We start from the raw sequence: 14,123 nt of genomic DNA on the forward strand, positions 1-14,123 counted from the left end.
AATGAATAGACAGTTAAAATAAAGAATAATTTAGATTTATTTTGTGTGTGCTTAACCAGGACATTGTCGATAGATTTGTTTCATTGCATTTTGACTATCCCTTTGTATTCACAACAGGACTTTGAAGGCAGCTAACAGCTTATGTAAGAGAGTTCTCATGAGAACTTCCCCCCATGATACCACTTTTGCAACATTAGATTAACTATATGCCGGCGTGAATGTTTACCGTGGGAATTTGGAGGGGAAGCAACGGATGCTGTCGACACTATCGGGCGAGTGGTTTCCATTGGTTGGAGGCGATGTTCCTATTTACTGTTACATTACTGTGCCAGTTATATTATAATTGAGAGTTCCTAGCAAGAGACTGAGACTTTGTGGGAATCTTTCCTTCCACCTCGTTGCTGAAAGCTACTAATGACGGTGACTCTACCCTCTTTCATCCTGAGTCTTCTTGATCAATGCTACTGCAGCAATCATTCCTCTATCACAGATTGATTTTAACAGTTGTTACTGAAGCTGTGGGGAACTCAGCTGAGTTTCCAAAACAACTCTTTATGGGGAGTTCAAGACTTTATCTATGCTCCGAAAATCTTGATCTTTTCTAGAAGAAACTCTTCATGGGTTCTGAATAGGGTAGTTTAGGCTCTTTAGCTAGTATAGTGACAAATTCCCTTATGAAACACTCTGATTTATGCTGTCACTAATCAATCTTTTTCCCGATGGTTCTGTAAGTTGGACTCATTTGAATAAGGATGACAAAATCACACTAACTCTTTAAAGCTAAATAAAGGTTTTGGAAACTTTTTTAACTTCTAGTCATTGACTGAAAATAAAGAATCTGACAGTTGATGAGATACATGACCTGTCGTTCTGTTTTAGCTCCATTGGAAACTCGGTGGCAAAGGTCCTTCCGACCTGTCAAGCGCCACAGGATTTCAAGCGTCCAAGCTGTAAGTTGGGGTGCTTGATTTTAAACCCTATTTTTCTACCAATCCTTGGGCGCTAACATTAGAAGTGGGGGCCTGAAACCACCTGAGCCAGTACCGAAGACCACGGCCAAAGGTGATGTGAAGTAAGGAAGAATGTGAAGGTCCTAGTACTGACACCTGATATTTGACTTAACCACTGAGCACTGAAAGTTCCATACAGAGACCAACATCTTTTTCTGTGCTTTGGAGGTGTTCAAATTTATGGTCCTCCAGGGCCATCTGTTACAGTGATTGCTTTTTGAGGAAGAATCCACGGTATGTGATGCCGCAGCACTTGTTTTTTAGGTCAGTGAGTCGCAAAGGGTCCACAGGGGGCTCACCCTGTACTCCTCTAGTACCCTAGGGAGCCCACCAGGCTGAATTGTGGCTGGCTTTGAATAGACATTGGCTCCAGAGGGCTCGGGGTAGTCGGGCTCTGCTCTTAGGTAAACGCATGACAAACCAGTTCCTAGTTGTTGTACGCTTGATCTCATACTTCAAAATTGCAGGGAAATAATCACTGAATGTAAATGCATGGAGGAACCAAGCTACACTTCCCATGCTGTATTGAGGAAAAATGGCTCTGTGGGGGCCAGGGTAGCAGAGCAGGGTGGATGCAGCGTTTGATTACTTCACAGAGTTTGACCACCTAGGCTTTCCACTTGGGCATTTGCTGATCTGTAAAAGAGATTGCTCTCTCCTTTAGAAAGGTTTGTACTTTTTGATAACTGTTTTTTAAATACTATATGTTTTGTATGCAATGTTGGAGTTATTGGAATGTTGTTTGTGGGAAGAGGGAAGGTTGCAAATTGGGCTTTTCGTTAAGGAATTGCTATACACAGTCTTACTATATGGTGACTTCCAAATCATTTCGCTACTTTCCTGAGCTCCTTACTTGTTTACCGTTTCTTGGGAAGCTCGGAGCTTTACACATGTAACTCACAATAGATTCTCTACATAGTTTCACTGACTGTAAAAGGCCTTTAATTCACCTACTAAAAAGCTTACAGTCTGGAAATCTTTCTTGTTGACTCAACTGCAAAGCATATGCCTGTAGGAAGCTCATTTGACCTCTAAGTACCCACATAGGGTGAAACACGGACTGTATCTTATGGCACTATACTCATCGGCAGTCTCTAAACACAATGGGGTGGCCATTTTTAGGTCTCGCCTGCTCAGCGGTGAAATCTCTTGTATTTCATATATCTTAAAGGGGGCTCTTTTATCAGTTCCCATAACCGCATTACTGTGTTCATTTGCTTTTGGGTGAAGTGTTTTTTGGTTCACTTCCCCTGGCTGCACGCATTTATGATACTTCTACTAAAGCTGTTCACAATGTTTAAGCCCCATTCACCATCAAGATAAGATCTCTTCCCATGGAAAAGGCAGACATCTTCTAATAGTATGCTGGAATACTTGCTTTTTAATACTTAGTTGTGTAATGCATATAATTTGGTCTTAGAACGTTTGGGGCATTTCCTATTCATGCCTCAGTATCTTTCTTTGCACTTCATAGGCATTATCGGATAACATTTTTCAACGTAATCTATTTGGTCATTATGATCGAGTTCTAAATGTTGTAATAAACATTGCACGTTAAAAATAATGTTAATACACAAGAGCTATGCTATATTTTAATACTAAGCAGGCAGCCACAAGTGCATTTACCTTGCAGACAACAGGGCAATGATTTGAATGGTACAACAGGTGCAGTGGCACCTGGGCCTAAAGCTCTAGGGACCACAGTAAGCCAAGATTATTGCTAAAATGTTTAACTAAACAGGCAGTCACAAGTGCAGTTACCTTGCAGACAGCAGGGTTATGATTTCAATTGTGCAGCAGGTGCAGTGACACCAGGACCAAAAGCTCTAGGCAGCACTCTAAACACCTAAAATTGCTATATTGTACTACTAAACAGGCAGTCACAAGTGCAGTTACCTAGCAGATTACAGGGTCATGATTTGAATGGTGGGGCAGGTGCAGTGGCACCAGGTCCAAATGTTGTCGGAAATCCTCTAAACACATAATATTGCTATATTTTAGTACTGTACAGGCAGTGACAAATGCAGTTACCTTGCAGTTAAAAGGGGCTTGATTTAAATTGTGCAGTGGTGCCGGGTCCAAAAGTTGACCTAACTCCACTAAGCACCAGATTTTGCTTTATTTTACTACTGAACAGACAGTCAGAAGTGCAGTTATCGTGCAGGCAACATAGTTATTATTTGAATGATGCAGTGGCACCGGGCCCAAAAGTTGTCAGAACTTCTGTAAACACCTAATATTGCTTTTTTTACAACCAATCAGGCAGTCATTAGTGCAGTTATCTAGCAAGCACTAGGGTCAGGATTTCAATAGTGCAGCAGGTGCCATGGCACCGGGACCAAAAGCTCCAGGCACCCCAATAAACACCTAATATTGCTATATTTTACTACTATACACGCAGACAGAATTGCAGTAATCTTGCAGTTAAAAGGGGCTTGATTTGAATGGTGCAGCAAGTGCAGTGGTACCGGGGCAAAAAGCACTAGGGACCCCACTAAAAACAGAATATTGCTAAATTTTACTACTAAACAGGCAGTCACAAGTGAAGTTATCTAGCAGGCACTAGGGCCATGATTTCATTTTTGTTTAATCAGGCAGCTATTTTCATTCAATGTTTTCAGTGTGTTAATACCATTAATACCATTCTTTATGTGTTTTAACAAATAGATACATTCACCAGTGATTGGCATCATAGCCCCATGTAACACAGCATAAATCAATCATTATAGTCATATGCGCATGTACATTTTCATAAAGCAGTAAATGTCATAAAGTGCTCAGTATCTCCATATGCTAGTTAATGCAATCATGTATCCCAATATATCTCACAGGCCAGTTAATGTAATCAAGTGTACCATATATATATATATATATTTATCAGTGAATGCTATGATGTGCCCGATATGCCAGCAAATTGCATAATGTGTCGCACACATCCCACTATATGACCGGCAGGTAACTAACATTGCCTGAATATTCCGTCATATGGAATTCAATCCATAGGGATCCCTTTTTTTTATTGGCCATTGAATATCATAGTTCTACAAAGGGCATTCTGATTAGAGCAAAAATAAATCATTGAGAATATATTATGACTATGATTAATGCAAATTCATACAGTACAAGAGTAAAACAATCATCGAGGTGGAGAAATAATAAAAAAAAAGAAAAAGCCGAAAAAAGGCTCAGATTTCAGTAGGAGATCAGATTAGATGATCTAATATTAACCCCCAGATCCTAAACCTAATTTACGTTTACTTACCCCTTTAAGAGAATATAAACTATGCTCAGGATTACAAATAGCATAAAATCTCGCTCTCCACATCTCAAAGGACAGGGGTTCCTTCTGATTAGTCACAGACTCATATGACAGGCCCAGAAACATCGCAATGGGTGTACTAATAATTTCTACACCATTCATATCAGTCAGAAAAACCTCTATTCCCCCAACTAATTGTCTTAGGGCCCGATTCACAAAATGAACTTAAGACTCAATCCTAAACTTACTACTGTTTTGGTATTCACAGATTGCACTTACTACTTTTGGTATTCACAGAATGAACTTACTACTTTTGGCATTCACAGAATGCACCTACTACTTTTGGTATTCACAGAATGAACTTACTCATTTCGGTATTCACAGAAGTTAGGACTCCTAACTTTAGGACTCCTAAAAGCCTTCTGTGAATACCGAAAGTCTTAAAATTAGGATTTTTCTCAATTTAGTAGTAGTAAAGGTAGGAGTCCTAACTTTACTACTACTAAATTGAGAAAAATCTTAATTTTAAGACTTTCGGTATTCACAGAAGGCATTTAGGAGTCCTAAAGTTAGTAGTCCTAACTTTACTACTACTAAATTGAGAAAAATCGTAATTTTAGGACTTTCGGTATTCACAGAAGGCATTTAGGAGTCCTAAAGTTAGGAGTTCTAACTTTACTACTACTAAATTGCGAATAATCCTAATTTTAAGACTTTCGGTATTCTCAGAAGGCATTTAGGAGTCCTAAAGTTAGGAGTCCTAACTTCTGTGAATACCGAAATGAGTAAGTTCATTCTTACTTTCCAATCTTTATTTCGGCCATTTGGCCATAAAAGAAAAACAGTACACATATACAATCACAATAAGTCAAAACATTAAAACATTGGAAGTACATATGTTAAAAATACTATAAAAACTGTGCATCTAAAATTTTAAGGGGGACCCAACACCTTTAAAATACGGTTGCGCGTATGCCAAACATTGGTAAGAAATTTTGATAATGCGAGGACAGTTGGGCCAGAGAGATCAGATTTTAAAATCCTATACATTGGAGCATATTCCCTGCCGCCCATATTCCTAATCAATGGAAGAAGCCAGTATTTCCGCGCTGCCCTGTAGGCTGGGCAGAAGAAGGCCACATGTAAATCGGTTTCCTCCAAAGCATCACAGGCCGGGCACTGCGTCGTAGTGGGGGGCGATGACCAAGTACTTGTAAAGGACCGAAAGGGCAGTGAGCCGTATCTCCATTGGAGAAACAGCTTCCTAGCAAGTACCGGAAAGATAGGATCCAATACCCTCTCAAACCTATAAAGGTCCTTGCTTTGCAAAAACACAGAGGATAGAGACCCTTCTGCCTGGGTAACTCGGGCCCTAGCTAATTTGTGTTCGTGGTATACGTTAGTCAGGGACCTTTTAGAGATGTTCAGTGCGGCATTCGCAGGGTCAGTCCATAAGTCAGGGAGCCCTAGTTCCATGCAGGTGGATTGGATATTTTTGACCCAAGGGATACGGAGCGCTTTTGGGTGGTTCAATAATTCTGCCAGTTCCGCCCTGTATGCTGCAAGATCATTACTGCTCCACAACCTACGCCAGAAGGCTATGGGTCTCAGGCTTATTTCATCAGATAATGGTCGTAGACCGAGGTCAAGCCTCAAGGGGAGGAGCGGGGTACTGGGGGGAAGCGCGGTTATCCGTCTTATAAACTTGTTTTCTGTTAGTGACAGGCTACGGCATGGTGTGTGTCCCCACAGTTCCGCCCCATACATGATCGCTCCCCTGGCCTGGGCCTTGTATATCTGGATTAGGGCCCCCAACGGGCGATATGAGGAGCCGGTCATCATCCGGGCGATACCCCCAGTAATTTGTGTAAGTTTGAGGTTCGCCCTACTCTGGTGGGATCCCCAAGTCATGGTTTCATTAAGAGTCACACCTAGATATTCAAAGGTGGCAACCCTCTCGAGCCGTGCTACTCCCAATTGCGGATTCGGCCGCAATTTTTGGCTCGGATTTAAAACCATGAATTTAGTTTTGGCCGCATTGATTTCTAGCCCCCTGTCCGTACAGAAGGCTACAAATGAATCAAGGATCCTCTGTATCCCCATGGGGGTTTTAGATAGCAGCAGGGTGTCGTCCGCAAACATGATTGCGGGCACCCTGCTGCCATTTAGTTGGGGGGCGTCAGTATAATCGGTGGCATTTAGGTGGGCGATTACCCCGTTGACGAAGAGGCAAAACAGGGTCGGTGCCAACACACAACCCTGCCTTACCCCTCGGTCAACGGGGAATCTATCGGTCAATTCCCCCGACCTCCCACACCTCACTCGGGCATAATTATTATGATGGAGCCTCTGTAAGATTACTAGGATGTCCGGGGGGACGCCCATCTCTGCCAAGACGCTCCAGAGTTTTCCCCTGGGCACCAGATCGAAGGCGGCCCGTAAGTCCACAAAAATTGTGTACAGACTGCCGCCCTCGAATATTGCTGCCCTCCAATAGATAAGATTCAACCTAAAAACCTGGTCCACTGTGGATACCCCCTTCCTAAATCCCACCTGATAGGGACTAAGGGCACCCACCTCTTCCATCCAATCCTGGAGGCGATTCAGCAAAACCCTGCCAAACAGCTTCTGTGCTACGTCGATTAAGCTGATGGGTCTGTAGTTGGCCGGGAGGAGAGGCGAGCCCTTTTTAAAGATAGGGACCACCTCTGCCCCCAGCCAAGTACCAGGGATTTCCATGCCGCTTAGAACTCCATTGAAAAGGGCAGTAAGGTAGGGGGCCCATACAATGGGCTCCTGTTTGAACATATCCCCAGGTAAGCCATCCAGTCCTGGCGCCTTTCCAGAAGCAAGACCTGAGATGGCAGCGGTGACCTCACCCAGCGTTATCAGCTCTCCTTCATAGCCTGGACAACCAACCTCGGTGACAGTAGGAGATTCTCCCGGCTCAGAACTGTAAAGAGACTGGAAGTGAGCCTGCCACACCCCTGGGGCAATATTGGGCTCTATTACCGATTGAAGATGCCCCGACCCCCCATTCACTATCCTCCAGAACAGACGTTGGTTTTGGATCGCTAGGGCCTTGCTAAGTTCTTCCCACTGATTTTCCTCCCACTCGGCCTTAGCGTGGGCAACTAGTTTCTTGTAAGCCCGCCTGCTTTGTCTTAGGCTATCCCCCCCTAGTCCCTCCTTAATAAGTCTGAGGATTTCTGCTTTTGCCCTTCTGCATGCCGGACTATACCATGTTGTTTTGCCTTGTCGCCCCTGTCTAGGTTTTCGTGAGCTACTAGAGAGATGAGGGGCCGCAGCTTTTATAAGGTCCTCATGAGCCTTGTACAATTTAGCCCGGGAATCATTATTGCTTGCCTCGCTGTCCAAACTCCCCACAGTTTCCAAGATGGGAGTTATCCCCTCATAGAGCATGGGGAGTTTGTTCTTGCTTGTAACCAAGTGCTCCCACCGGATTCTTCTCCTACTATTTTCCAGGAGAAGCGCAGGTTTGTTCCCTTCTACATTGGTCACAGGAGCTTGAGGGCCAGGATTGACAAGGTCGAGCTCGAGCGCATTATGGTCGCTATCTGACCGTTCCATAACCCTAAAATCCTGAATGGTCGGCCACTTCACTATTTGGGCCAGGACATAATCCAGGCGGGACTCTCTTCCCAGTCTGTTGTAGGTGGTTTTACTGGGTATATCTGATTTCATTCGCCCGTTACAGGCTCTGATTCCGAACTTTAGGGTTAGAGCTGTGATTTGTAGTGCTAGTGGGGTCCAAGCCTTCGGGGGGGGAGCTTCCACTGGGGGGACTGCCCATCTGGCCTCTTCTTCCGATGAGAACCCCTCCAAAAGACCAGGAAGTGGCTCAAAATGAGAATTAAAATCCCCTCCCACCACATAGAATGAATCACTCGGTAGTTCAGATATAAAGTTCGTGAGTTCATCTATGGTCGGTGATTCCTTTGCAATTCCCACTGGCCTAGAATAGATGTTAATTAACACAAGTTTGGCTTGGTTAGGCCAGGATAATGAAACCACAAGAATGTCTTCTGAGTTAGCCGACAACCGTGTTGCCGTGCAGCCTAGATGAGATGCAACCCAGATCGTGAGCCCCCCTGACGGACGGCCCTTGCCTTCCCACCTAGCTGGGATGGAAAAGGACATGTAGCCTTGATGACCATAATTCTCTCTAGCCCAGGTTTACTGGAACATACATACATCTCCAGTCTCGATGTAATTTACCCAGTCCGGGTCACCCAGTTTGTTGGCCAGTCCAGCAACATTCCAGCAGATTAGCCTTAGGTGTTCGGAGGTGTCAGTTGCCGTGCCAGAAGGGTTGGAGGGGATGGTTACAGGTGCTGCTTCGATCAATAGTTCTGGCACATTACCGACGGTGGGGGCAGATGGCTCAGGGAGACTGCAGGGGCCATTATCCAGGAGCTCTGGTCCATTTAATAGTTCAGGGACATTGCCAACACTACGGGCGAGTGGATCAGAGAGTCTGCAAGAGCCATTATCCGGAGTCACCGTGACATTCAATAGACCAGGAATTTTACCAGCGATCGGGGGAGATGGATCAAGAAATCCGTCGGTGCCATTATCCAGAGTCACTGGGCTGTGAGCAGAAAGTCAGTCAACCCCATCCAAGCTGTTCAAGCAGTTAAAGCGGTTGAAGTGGGAATAGGGTGTATCAGGCACTTGGAAGTTAGGGTGCTGTGCATAAGCTTTGTGTCCGCGTCTACGTTCCACCCTTATCCATTCGTCATGCGGAGGAGCATAGTGCATGCGAATAGGAGGGAAGAAGAAGGATACTGGGAGGGTCTGGATGGTGGAATCCAGTGAACGATTTACTCCTTCACAAATATGCAAAACGGTGCCCGGATCTTTAAAAGTTACCAGAATGCAGTCCCCTATTATTGTTTTTCTGGTCTTCCCTAGCCAGGGGACCCTTCTAACCATAATAATCTCGTTGTTAAAATGAGATGGTAAGGGTCGGTTCCAATTTAGCCACTTGATCACCTTTTTCTTTAGGGATTGGTAATCTTCATTTTCGCCAGTTCTTAGTTGAGGAGCACCTGCTAACACCACCGTTAGATTATTAGCTTCTGGCGGCAGATCTGGTCTCCGTGGTCTTGGGACTGGTCGCCCCGGGGGAAGAAGGAGGGTGCTGCCAGCTTCGGGGAGGCCATCATTGGTCCCTGTCTGAGAGCTTTGGGGGGCAGAGTCTATTGGTTGTGAAGGCCTATAAGTTGGATTATTACGCGGTGCCTGGACTGGAATAGCCATTAGTTGCTGCAGGGGGGGAGCAGTAGGAACACCCCGGGGGGGGGACTATGTTGGTACCCTGTAAGGCTCCTGTTTTAGGGGGGTTTCCTACAGGGAGATGAGGTCCCACATTCTTGGATTGCTTACTAACTAAGGTGTTTAAGGTAGTAAGGGATGTCTCTAGTATAGTCAGCCTTATCTCAACCTTTTTCAGGCTGTCACTAATAGGCTGCAAAAGGGAACGAAATAAGAATTCTATACTCCCTATAGATGTGAGAGGGGGGTTTGTGTTGGATGTGTTGGCCACTGGATCGCTGTTAATAGCAGCTATGCTGGGGCTTGGATCTTTGTGGGGGACAGCGATAGGCGCAGTCTCATTGTCCTTCCCAGATTGGAGTGCATTTTTATGTTTTTTGCCAAAATCTAGGTGAGATAGTTTGGTTTTCCCCCGCCCCCCCCATGGACTTCCTACTGCGTTTGCTAGGTGGAGGCCTGTGCAACTCCACCACAACACTTTGCTTTGGCTTGCTCTTCTTATTTATATTCGAGGGGGGAGATTGGGTAACCAGGTTAACTGGGGTGTCAGATGACAAGGATGGAGTTGTGTCTGCAACTTTTTCAGGCAACATGCCAGGGGTGCTTGGGATTTCCCGAAGTAAGAGGGGGAAGTCCTCAAGGGTCGTCGGATTTAAGCTATTGGGGGGAGTACCCTCCTCTTGAGAAATAGGATACGGGATAATTTCTGTCAGGGGTCTACTCTTCATTGATTCAATGGATCGCCGACGGTCCGCCCTACGTCTCTCTAGGGAGTTTTCTTTGCCCCCATCTCCTTTGGCGGATTTGAAGTAATTGTCCAGCGTCCCAGTATTGCTACCCCCCTCCCTTGATGGAGTTTCACGTGTTGCCGGTGAGGGCATCACCGTATGCACAATCAGAGTTCAACCAGAGTTTGGGTGAGAAAGGATAAGGGGTATGGCCCAGCCCGGCCTCCTTTGGCCCCTGACGGCCACAGACGGTCCCGCCCTTGTCCCGGGCTTCTCCCGGCGAGCTCCCGCGCAGCGGTACTCACGCGTTAGTTTATAGCTGTGGTGGAGGTGGGCAGGTCGTTGGGGGCGGGGCGGGGAGGGAGAGCAGCCCAGGTGGAGCGGGCGCGGGTTGCTGGGGCTCCTGGGAAATGGAGTCCCAGCCCTCTTGCTCGCAGCCCTCGGCCCCTGGTGTACCCCAGCAGCAGCTTCAGCCCAGGAAGGAAAGCGCCCCTCTGCGAAGCGGAACCCGCGCAGCGGGTTCCGCGAGGCGTGGAGAAAGTTGCACAGAGTGTCCTCAGGAAATCCAAAACGGCAGAGGCAGGTTTGTTGGAAGGTCCCACGAACTGCAGGGCAAGCCGGTATTTAATTCACCTGGTCGATGGGGGCGGGGCGGGGAGGGAGAGCAGCCCAGGTGGAGCGGGCGCGGGTTGCTGGGGCTCCTGGGAAATGGAGTCCCAGCCCTCTTGCTCGCAGCCCTCGGCCCCTGGTGTACCCCAGCAGCAGCTTCAGCCCAGGAAGGAAAGCGCCCCTCTGCGCAGCGGGTTCCGCGAGGCGTGGAGAAAGTTGCACAGAGTGTCCTCAGGAAATCCAAAATGGCAGAGGCAGGTTTGTTGGAAGGTCCCACAAACTGCAGGGCAAGCCGGTATTTAATTCACCTGGTCGTTGGGGGCGGGGCGGGGAGGGAGAGCAGCCCAGGTGGAGCGGGCGCGGGTTGCTGGGGCTCCTGGGAAATGGAGTCCCAGCCCTCTTGCTCGCAGCCCTCGGCCCCTGGTGTACCCCAGCAGCAGCTTCAGCCCAGGAAGGAAAGCGCCCCTCTGCGCAGCGGGTTCCGCGAGGCGTGGAGAAAGTTGCACAGAGTGCCCTCAGGAAATCCAAAACGGCAGAGGCAGGTTTGTTGGAAGTTCATTCTGTGAATACCAAAAGTAGTAAGTGCATTCTGTGAATGCCAAAAGTAGTTAGTTCATTCTGTGAATACCAAAAGTAGTAAGTGCAATCTGTGAATACCAAAACAGTAGTAAATTTAGGATTGAGTCTTAAGTTCATTCTGTGAATCGGGGCCTATGTTTAGAACACATCAAAATCATATGGAGGATGTCAGCCTGATCAGCCCCACAACAAAAACATTTACCATAATTAATCCCACTCCATTTAAACATTTTAGCAGGAGTACAGTAAAGATTAAAGATGGTTTTAAAATGCTGTGCCTTTAAATTTGAAGAAATCAAATTCTTCTCCTCCATAACGATAGAGGCCTGCAAAATGTCACGCCTTGCCTCAGTGTAATATTCCATTTAAGATTTTGGGCCTCCAAATCATTCATCTGAGTTTCGACAAGACAACTACAGAGGTTGCAGATCCTTTATCCCTGTCTAATAGCCTTGATCTAAACATTTGTGACTAATATGACCTGGTTGAACTTCTTCTACAGAAAATTGTGGATCTGCAAAAACTTTAAGATATCTGTTTTGGGGAGAGAATATTTTTCAGCCAATGCGGAGAATGGGAAAATATGATTTTTATTAAAAAAAGCCCCTTCTGTTGCTATCTCCTTTGGTCTCCATCTAGCCACAATAATATCCCAGAAAATAGAGGGTAATTACAATGTTGCAGAAGTGGGTATCTAATAACAAATCCTATCGATCTGAACGCATTTTCGCACCGATTTCCAAAGTTGCCGCCGCAAGAACCTTAAATTTAGTCTTCTTATAGTTACTTGGTTCAACCAACTTAAATAAACATTTTTTTGCCTCTGAGCCAAGCAGCATTCCCTAAAGTCTCTCATTACAAATGGTACTTCACTTGTGTGGGTAGGCCTAGTGCCCATGACAAGACACGTCCCAAAACGCAACGTGGACACATCACATTTTTCCACTGAAAACTGACCCTTTTCTTGCAATGTACCTAGCTGTGGATTTTTCACCGTAGTTCAGCCGGCACCTAGGCAAACCTGGCAAACCTATACATCTTTGAAAACTAGACATCCAGGGAAATCCAGGATAGGGGGACTTGAGTGGCTCTCGCCAGGTTCTGTTACTCAGAATCCCTAGCAAACCTCAAACTTTGTAAACAAAAAACACATATTTTCCTCACATTTCTGTGATGGAAAGTTCTGGTATCGGTGTGGATACACAAACTTACACCCATCCAGCATTCCCCAAAGTATCCCAAGTAAAATGATACCTCACTTGTGTGGGTAGGCCTAGTGCCCACTAAAGGAAACAGCCCAAAACGCAACATGGACACATCACATTTTTCCAGTGAAAACTGACCCTTTTTTTGCAATGTGCCTAGCTGTGGATTTTGAACCCTAGCTCAGCCGGCACCTAGGGAAACCTAGCAAACCTATACATTTTTTTTAAACTAGACATCCAGGGTAATCCGAGCTGGGCTGACTTGTTTGGCTTTCGCCATGTTCTGTTACCCAGAATCCCTTGCAAACCTCAAACTTTGTCAAAAAACACATTTTCCTCACATTTCTGTGATGGAAAGTTCCGGAATCTGCGTGGATCCACAGACTTCCACCACCTAGCATTCCCTAATGTCTCCCAATGAAAATGGTACCTCACTTGTGTGGGTAGGGCTAGTGCCTGCCACAGGAAATGTGCTAAAGTGCAATGTGGACACATCAAATTTTTCCAGTGAAAACTGATCCTTTTTTTTTTGCGATGTGCCTAGCTGTGGATTTGGAACCCTAGATCAGCCGGCTCCTAGGGAAACCTAACAAACCTATACATTGTTTTAACTAGACACCCAGGGGAATCCAGTATGGGCTGACTTGTGTGCCTCTCACCAGGTTCTGTTACCCAGAATCCCTTGCAAAGCTCACACTGTGTAAAAAAATATATATATATTTTTCTCACATTTCTGTGATGGGTAGTTCTGTAATCTGCAGGAATCCACAAACTTATAACCACCCGGCATTCCCCAAAATCTCTCAATAAAAATGGTACCTCACTTCAGTGGGTAGGCCTAGTGTCCGCAACAGGAAATGGCCCAAAACGCAATGTGGACACCTCACATCTTTCCAGTGATAACTGACCCTTTTTTTGCAATGTGCCTAGCTGTGGATTTTGAACCCTAGCAAACCTGTACATTTTTGAAAACTAGACTCCCAGGGAAATCCAGGATGGGGTGACTTATGTGGCTCTCATCTGGATCTGTTACCCAGAATCCCTTGCAAACCTCACTTTGTTAAAAGAAAACACATTTCTGTGAGGTAAAGTTCTGGAATCTGCATGGCTCCACAAACTTCCACCCACCCAGCATTCCCCCAAGTCTCTATATATAAATGGTACCTCACTTGTGTGGGAAGGCCTAGTGCCCAAGGCAGGGAAGGGCCCAAAATGTATTGTGGAGACATCAGATTTATCTATCACAAGCCAACCTGGTTTTGCAAGGGGGTCACCTTTGTTTTTGGTCCTGGGCTCAGTGGTCATCTTGGGAAACCTACCTAACCCAGACATTTCTGAAAACTACTCAGCTGGGAGAGTCCAAAAAGGTATGACTCTCCATCAAAGCTCCCACTGTCTGGATGTGATATCCTTTCCAATACTCTTTCCTCATTTA

Source organism: Lissotriton vulgaris, chromosome 7 (genome assembly GCF_964263255.1).
Source record: "Lissotriton vulgaris chromosome 7, aLisVul1.2, whole genome shotgun sequence".
Classification (NCBI taxonomy): domain Eukaryota; kingdom Metazoa; phylum Chordata; class Amphibia; order Caudata; family Salamandridae; genus Lissotriton; species Lissotriton vulgaris.